The sequence below is a fragment of the Wyeomyia smithii genome, chromosome 2 (genome assembly GCF_029784165.1).
Source record: "Wyeomyia smithii strain HCP4-BCI-WySm-NY-G18 chromosome 2, ASM2978416v1, whole genome shotgun sequence".
Taxonomy (NCBI): Eukaryota; Metazoa; Arthropoda; class Insecta; order Diptera; family Culicidae; genus Wyeomyia; species Wyeomyia smithii.
This window is the reverse complement of record NC_073695.1, coordinates 59,769,330-59,777,952: the sequence shown is the minus strand read 5'-3', so window position 1 is coordinate 59,777,952 and position 8,623 is coordinate 59,769,330. Positions and strand designations below refer to the sequence as shown.

General features: G+C 36.0%; 1 long non-coding RNA gene across 1 annotated transcript; it reads right to left on the bottom strand.

Moving 5' to 3' along the window:
- Positions 1 to 296: 296 nt before the first annotated feature.
- LOC129725579 (uncharacterized) lies at positions 297 to 1,087 on the bottom strand. Its single transcript, XR_008728114.1, has 3 exons — positions 792 to 1,087; positions 486 to 728; positions 297 to 421 (listed from the first exon to the last, which is right to left on the bottom strand). It is a non-coding gene; the product is annotated as an uncharacterized LOC129725579 (long non-coding RNA).
- Between the last annotated feature and the right edge of the window lie 7,536 nt (positions 1,088 to 8,623).

The window sequence follows — 8,623 nt, the reverse complement described above, 5'->3', positions numbered from 1 at the left end:
GTGAATAGAGTGGCGCAGAGTCTGAAAAACTAAACGAACCGTCAAACGCTGAACCAAACGAGCAAAGTACATAAGCACTGCTGTTGGCTAGAATTTTTGGAAATGGTTTTGTAATCATATAAAAAAAAGTTTACAACAAATTGAGCTTTTATTCATTTTTTTATTTTGATCATTTTATCATGTATAAAATTACAAAATTGTACAATGTTTATTTTGTATGGACTAGTAATATTTTCAAAATTTACTTCCCAAATTTCTAGTAGAGTAGAATGGAAACATATGATTTTTTTTTCTGATTTCCTTTAATTACTTAATTTAATTGTTCCTGGTAACGACAAAACACGTATATGAACGCAGCGTTTAAGTTGTGTAGGCTTGCTTGTCCGAACGATGTCGCAACTGCTGAACTATTGGTATCTGTCTAAGAAGTAAAATAAAGCAAAAACATAAGCATTCATTCTCGTAACGAAAACATTAAATTTTACCTTGGCTTTCCCGCTGAAGTAAGTCTGACGATCCCTTTAAACCTTTCTGAACCTTTCAGTTGATCGTTGAACCATGCTGTAATAGTTTTCACGGAAGTGCTTGGAGGAAACAATTTATGGTCGGCAGCAATGCCAGCAGCAGTAGCAAGAGTCCCATCAACAACAGTAATCCCAGGAGCAGCAGTAGTCCCAGCAGCAGTAGTAGTCCAGAAGCAGCAGCAGTAACAACGTCAGAAGCAGTCTCTGGATAAGGATTAACTCTGGTCAAGATAACATACAAAAACACACACACAAAGTTAGACAAACCTCTTCCATGCTGGTTTGTTTTTATTTAAGTTCGGCATTGGAAACCTTGAGGTGCACCAGGTATAGTTCTCAGCTTCCCGTTGGGTGCGGCCACGTACAGATCCAGCTCGTAATTCACATGAAGCTATTCAAAATGGAAAAAAAATCATTTTATCCATCACTCGCAATCATTTTCTAATTTACTTACACTGCAAAATCGGGTGTTTCCGGTGGTAAAATAGTATGCCCGCAAACAGCACAAGTCCATCCACAGTTTCCCCAAAATCGGATTCTTTGGAAACCGTATCGTATCGCAAGAGTGTCGTATACAAATTACGTAACGCTGAAATCCAGATTTTTGATCCCCCCCCCCTATGTAACGATAAGTAACGTTTTCAATATGACTTCCCCACCACCCCTAAAATTACGTAACGCTAAACCCCCGAAAAATTTTCGATTTCGAAGAAAAATCACAGTCACGTAACTGTATCAACAATCCCCACTCCTACATACGTAACAATAAGTAACGCAAACTCAACCTCCCTTCCCCCCTCCCTTCTTGCGTTACGTTATTTGTGTACGACGCCTAATCTCCAGAAAAGTGCATTGTGAACGAGTGTATATACCTCTACATCGTCCGATACACAAACCCGAAAAAGTAGTTTAGAATTGTGCCAGCATTTCCTTCAGCCGACGACACGTACCTTCCAACAAAATACTTACCGTCAGAGCTATTCAGAATATTTTTTTTACTTCAAACACCAATTTCTAATGCATGGAACTGCATCAAGTCAAGCACCCGTGAAGGAGCTACGTAGCTGCAAAGATATAGAGTCCGCATTGACAAGCGGGTGGTCGTTGGTTCGAATCTTAGTAGAATAATGCCATTCGGTTGTACCCTTCCTTTAAACTGAATGTCTACAATCCCCTGCTAGCTTTTCTCCTAACAAAAGTAAGTCCCTCTTACAATAAAACTGAACTGAGTAACGTAAGATTGTTCTCTTCAGGAAATTGTAATTAGACGATGTTGCACACTTAAAATTTATTACCGGGTCTCGGTAATTTTTGCCGAGAACGGCACCACTGAGTGCTCGGTTTAAAAAAGAATGACAGCTGTCACATTTTTTCGTGAATCTCGGTTTTCCTAACTGAAATTTCAGCACAAGATATCCGTAATCTCGGCAGTGATAGCTCTGTAATATTTTGTGCCGAAATCTCAGTTAGGTTGAACCGAAATTTACGAAAAAATGTGACAGCTGTCATTATTTTTTTAACCGAGCATGGTGCCGTTCTCGGCAAAAATTACCGAGACCCGGCAATAAATTTTAAGTGTGTGGTATGATGAAGAGGCTCGGTATAGAGCAGTGAGCTTGAAACGGAAACGTAAAACTCACACACAAGCACGGATATAAATGATAAGCGTATCTCTTATTTCAATATGATACTGCGAATAATATTAAATACGAAGTACAGGAAACACCTGGGCATTATCACAATAAATCAAATGTCTCTGGTTGCAGTGATGAATCCACACAGGAAAAATAAAGAAGGCGTACATGTGTCAAATACAATCTTCTTATTTTGTACCCTTTTTTTGTACCACTGCGCCCAGTAGTTTTTTTTAACTTATGTCACATTGTCCGAACGATTTTGCTGTATGCAGATGGCTTGCTTCCCGAGCACAGATAACAATAACATGGACGAAATAAATTCCACTTCCTACATATTTTGACTCAACGAAGTGTTTTGGTTTGTTCCTCTTTCTCCTAGCTATGTGGCCACGCCCTAATGGCAAGAATCTACGCTGAACTCGATAAAAAAGACTGCGTGTAGAAAATTCTGCTTCAGTTTAGTTTGTCACACAATAGCGAGTGCGGTGCAGCTGTTAAAGGTACGCGACATTGAGAAACGAGAGCTGCATACGAGTCAACTTCCAGGCAGTGCGGAGCACCTTTATTTTTCATACGGCAGCAACAGTTACGGCAGCAACATACGGCAGCAACAGTACGCTGCAGGATATTTTGCTGGCACAGCTACTGGAGGGCACAGGGGAGAGCAAATTTTTTTTGCGCGGCCGACAAAATATTCAACACTACCGGTGGTGGTGCGATTATCAGCGTTCTGTAGCACGATGAAATTCTGAGGAGTTATGGAAACTGATCTTTCCAGAACTGTAGATGCTTGAAGATAAGAGTTATGAAGAGTTTCTCAATGCCGCGTACCTTTAATTTTCACAACTACTACTAGGGTAACATTTTCATGTATTCATCGTTAGTTTTACAATAACGACCATCAAATATAAACGCCTATGAACAGTTTATCACAGCATATAATATATACATTTAGTCCTACGTCACCATTTCATACAACCCCTAGGGCTGTATACCTTGTAGTATTTGTTTAATAGATACACATTATACTCTAAATATGTAAACGCATATTTTTTTATACAAGTTACGGAGACCTGCACATGCACCGACATGATGTCGCGACCCAGTGCAGAAGGCATATTTTTTGCAGCAGTCAGCGCATCAGCCAGGTACTAGGGTACTAGGGGTTAGCATATTTTAGGTGCGATCGTGGGATCGCTAAAGTTAATTTTAGTGGTGGGCACCATTCCGCTAATTCGCTAATTAGCGACGCTAAAATTCAGTTAGCGATTTAGCGATTTCGCTAATTTTTGAGCTGGTTAGCGAAACTGTTAGCGTCGCTAAAATTTTGGCCTTCGAAACGCTTATCGCTAATTCGCTAAAGTTTTAGAGAAGCGACAGTAGAAATATTTAGAAAAACTGTGAATTGCTGATGGCGTACGTAAATTGCTTCGAAAGATGAACATACTTTACTGCGAAAGTTACTTTTGTCAGTTTTTTTACCTTAGAATGGAGTTCCAGTTATCGTACAAGCCACAGGAGCATTTTAATGAACAAGCACAAGGTCTAGATTGAATTTTCGGCACACCAAGAACTTTGGTAAATTGCAATGCGCTTGAAATTATGACAACTTTGGTTCTACTTTTTCGATTCAGATGATAATTGAATTTTTATGAAAACATTCCTAAGAGTATCTATTTTCAATGCAAGCTAAATAACTTTTGTTATTCTTGTTTTTACAAAATCAAATATGAATACCGTTTCGTGAACCTCTTACTGTAAATAGCTTTAAAAAGTAATTGTTTTCGTTTGTTTAACCAAAACAGATCAAAGCGGTCCAAATCTTACAAAGCACGAGCAATAAAAATAGCGGCATGACTATTTACATATTAAAAAGTTAGCGATTAGCGGAAGTTCCGCTCATGTGGGTTTAGCGTTTAGCGTTTAGCGATTATCGAGCTAAATTTTCCGGTTAGCGACTTAGCGATTAGCGTCGCTAAATTTTCGGTTAGCGGTGCCCACCACTGCTTAATTTTTATCAATATAGACAGTTCCATTTTATAACTCTAATCACGCAGTTCATGTTTTTTCAACGTATCGCTGTCCGCGCGTATATAACTTACATAACATGAGATCATGAGATGTAGGTTATACCGCAGACTAGTGTTCGACATCGGAACGAAAACGTTGGGTCCGTGTTCTGTTCCGGTCTGGTCTGGGAAATAATCGGATTTTGAAGGTTCCGGTCCGATCGGACTTTGGACCGGACTTTTACCGGACCCTACCCGGTCCGATGTCGAACACTACCGCAGACAGACGTTCAAGCTGAGTTCCAAACTTGTGTTAAAGTTTTTAGTACTAGCAATATGTAACCAAATAGCGCTACCAGTGACGCCAGCCTCGTACACCTGCAAAAAAATATACATTGCAGCAATAAGGTCACTAAGCGACGCTAGTGTACAAGTGATTCATAACGCATTCCGCTTTGTAAATTTCAATTTACGATTAATGTTGTTCTTCCTTGAATGTCTGTGTGTGGTTATACCTTAACGCTTCACGTGAACGGAGAATTTTGCAAAATTACCCTTTTTTCGCAAAAAAGCTGATCGTTCGTCTAAAATATTTCGTCAAAAGTCTTGCAGCAAGAGAAAAAAATTGGCTTGAAATTAAAATTTCTTCGTTTACGAGCAGGCTAGCAAAGCATTGAGTGCTACATTCCGATTCGAAACTTGATCTTCTGTTTATTATAAACAGACCTCGCAGTCAACTGTTCAGTGTACTGGATAATTACGGGGCTAGCGCTACGATCCTTCCGACACTTAATGGTTTTCCGAGGTCCTGGGCACGCTACTATCATTATAAACAAGCCTGCAAAAAATCGGCTTGATCGAGTGAACGATTCTTTAGAAACCATACTAACCACAAGCACACTTCTATGAAAAAATAGGTTCGAGATAATCGCTCTTGAAGTGTGACACGCTATAGCAGATTACACGCTTACAAAAAATTTTCGAAAAAGATACTCTAGTTGAAAAAATCAAAATATTTTTATTGCATTTTCTGGAAGTACATATCTTTTCAGAAAATGCAATAAAAACGATTTCGATTTTACATGGAAAATGTGTCGAAACAATATTGGTAATGATTTTTTTCAAATTGAAAAACCCAAATTTATCAACCTAACAGTGAGACCCAGCGACTTCAATTTTTAGAAATAAATACATCTTCCAAAAACAAGATGTTGGACATCAAAATCAATTGTAAATTTCAAGCAATAATCCAAACTTTCGCATACGAAAATGACCGATAATAAAGTAAATAGTTTCAAAGATTTCAAGAAACAAATTTATAGTCCCCTTGATCATTGAAAAAATACTTTTGATATTTTCAAGATTTTTGCTCGTTGAAGAAATGGAACCAATTGCATTAGCACACTGATAGTAATTTTTATGTTCCCAAGTTAGCTATTAGATGTTTTTGGGAAGTTTAAAATGGTAAAAAGATCATCATAATAAATTTAGGAGCTGAAATCTAAAAAATTTAGTGGCAAAGAAAAACAAAACATGCAATTTTTCCCATATTTAGGCTTTGCTACAGCTTAGAAAGCTAATCGATTGAAAGTTTAGTAAAGCGGGCAATGTATGTAGTTTCGCGGGAATGCGAAGTTGAACGGGAATAGAAGGTGTGACTAGAATTAGAAAAAATTTTTTCCCTCGTCCAGACGAAAATTTTTCTAATTCTAGTCACACCTTCTATTCCCGTTCAACTTCGCATTCCCGCGAAACTACATACATTGCCCGCTTTACAAAACTTAAAATGTAAGTCAATATGACAAAAAATGAAATTAGTTCGTAAAGTAATCGATTGAAGTTTATTAAACCTATCTGTTTTATTAAACATATCTGTTTGATAATTTATACAAGCATTAACACAGGCTTTGGTTTTTGTGAACTATGTTTTTGTATGTTTTTTTTTTTAATATTTAATTATTGTGAGTGCAAGACAAAATTGTAACATTTATTTTTAAAACTGAGCGCTGATAAACGAGAAAAACAGAAATCTAGTAACGATAAACCACGACAGTCTAAAAGTTTAGAAACATTCTAGAGCGCAAGTTGAAATAAAAAAAATACATTAAGCTCATACTGGCATGTAGCCAATTTTGAACATCACTTAAACTTAGCATGGTCTGGGCCTGTTGAGAATTGCCGTTTTTCACAAGTGCTACTGTGTTAAACTAATATTAAAAATCTTGAAACATTCGCTACTCGCTAGATCAGTTCAGTAGTAAAAAATAATAAAGTTCTGAATCCAAACACGCTGCATGCTCAGAAAACCCTGTGTACAAAGTTGCACTGTTATTGGGGTAGAAGATTTCAATTTTACAGAAAATAAATTTAATTGACATAAAAAAAAACTGGACAAAGAAGTTTCCAGTTCAGTCGATCAAGTCTAAGTTTCTAAGTCAAAGTTTCTAAGTTTCTAAGTCTAAGTCTAATTGTGAAGAAAAAAAAAAGTCTAAGTTTCGTGAAGCTTCAATGATTGAGAGATCATCCCTTTTGAGAATCATTACTCCTCGTTAACTACGTAAAACAAAAAAAAAATCAGATTCGATCAACTAATCACATTTTTTCTACAACAAAACTTGGCCAAATAACAACCATTTTTGCAAGTTTTCATTTATACGAAGATTTTATTAAACGCAATTTATAAATTTCAAAGCAAAATAATTTTTGTTTTCATATATATATTGTCCACGGAGGGGAAGGGGTGGGGGTCAAAGTCTTTAAAAATCTGTCCACGTGGTATGTGGATGGCCCCTGTTGAGAAATAGGTTTTCACGCATCCTTCAGTAACAGTTTTCACAGTCGTGCAACAAAAAAAATTTTTTTTGCTTGTTGAAATTTTCTTTGAATGGGCATAAGCAAGATTTAAATATCAGTCTTGTTATCAGGTGATGGAAAATAGGTTTTCGCGCATCTTTGAGCAACCATCAACAACAGCAACATATATATATATATATATATATATATATATATATATATATATATATATATATATATATATATATATATATATATATATATATATATATATATATATATATATATATATATATATATATATATATATATATATATATATATATATATATATATATGTATATATATGTATATATATGTATATATATATATATATATATATATATATATATATATATATATATATATATATATATATATATATATATATATATATATATATATATATATTGTCAGCTACTTATTATATACAAAAACGGATTTCTCAATAATTTTTATGAATTGTTCCAAAATAAAATTAAACAACGACAATCAGTGGCTAGAAAACGTGTCACACTGAAATTCACAACAAAACTTGAATGCAAAGTTTTAATTTGATCAATCTGTTTCCAGCATATGCATATGAGAGCAGTCGGGAAAAAGAAACCAACTCAAAAAACCAACTCAAATTTCATTCAAATTATTGTTGTGGTTTGAATTCTAAATTTGGCTAAAACACTAACCTGGCGAGTGCAATTCCACTTGTTGCAGAAGAGTTAACACCAACACACACAACACACTTGCTGGTTACCAACCAGCATTTTTTATCTAGCTCGTATCACATCTTTTTTTAATCCGCTAGATTTTCAACTGCACTGCACTGACCGATGATATCCACCGCACTTCACCTTTTACCACCTAAGTTTTACGGTTTTATTCACAAAAAATATTTTCACATTGCTGCATTTCAGCAAATTTATCATCGAAAAAACCACGCACTAGCCGGACAAACACTTTAAACACTTTTGAAACCGCCGCGACAGTCTTGTTATTTTTTAAACACGCGAAACTATTTTTTAGCCGCCCGCGAAATAATCTAACTTTTATTACCAACTCGATTCAAAATAAAAACTGCGCTACGTTTGCTATCGATGAGAATAAAGAAAGTTTAACACACACACCAATACAATAAACCGTGCATCTGTTTGCGCGACGTTGCTATCGGTGAGAATAAGCTCTGCGTCAAAGCGAGAAAAAAACCGAAAGAATGCCCGGCGCCAAAAGAGAAAGATGAAAAAACAGAAATAGAGCGTCCAGCGCACACACCAATGCGAGAGATCGTGTATTTCGAGCGAATTTCGTTCAACCCGCATGAATTTTGAGAGAAGCGGGTCGGATGGTCCGAATCGCGTTCCATGAAATTCTGACTGGGACTTCAATTCTATCAGCGAAGAGTAAATCATTGGTTTGTAGAGCTATTTCTCGCGTAATTTTTCAAAAGGACCTATCTAACATTGAGAGACTCTCTTTGTTTACTTTCTCTTTGATCCAATAACTATGTTATATTTTCCATATTTCATAACACTCAATGCATAGTAAGCAAGACAGTATTACAATCTCTCGATTAAGGGGAAGAAAGCTTGGAAAATATATATATATAATGACGACGTAATTAACGAAA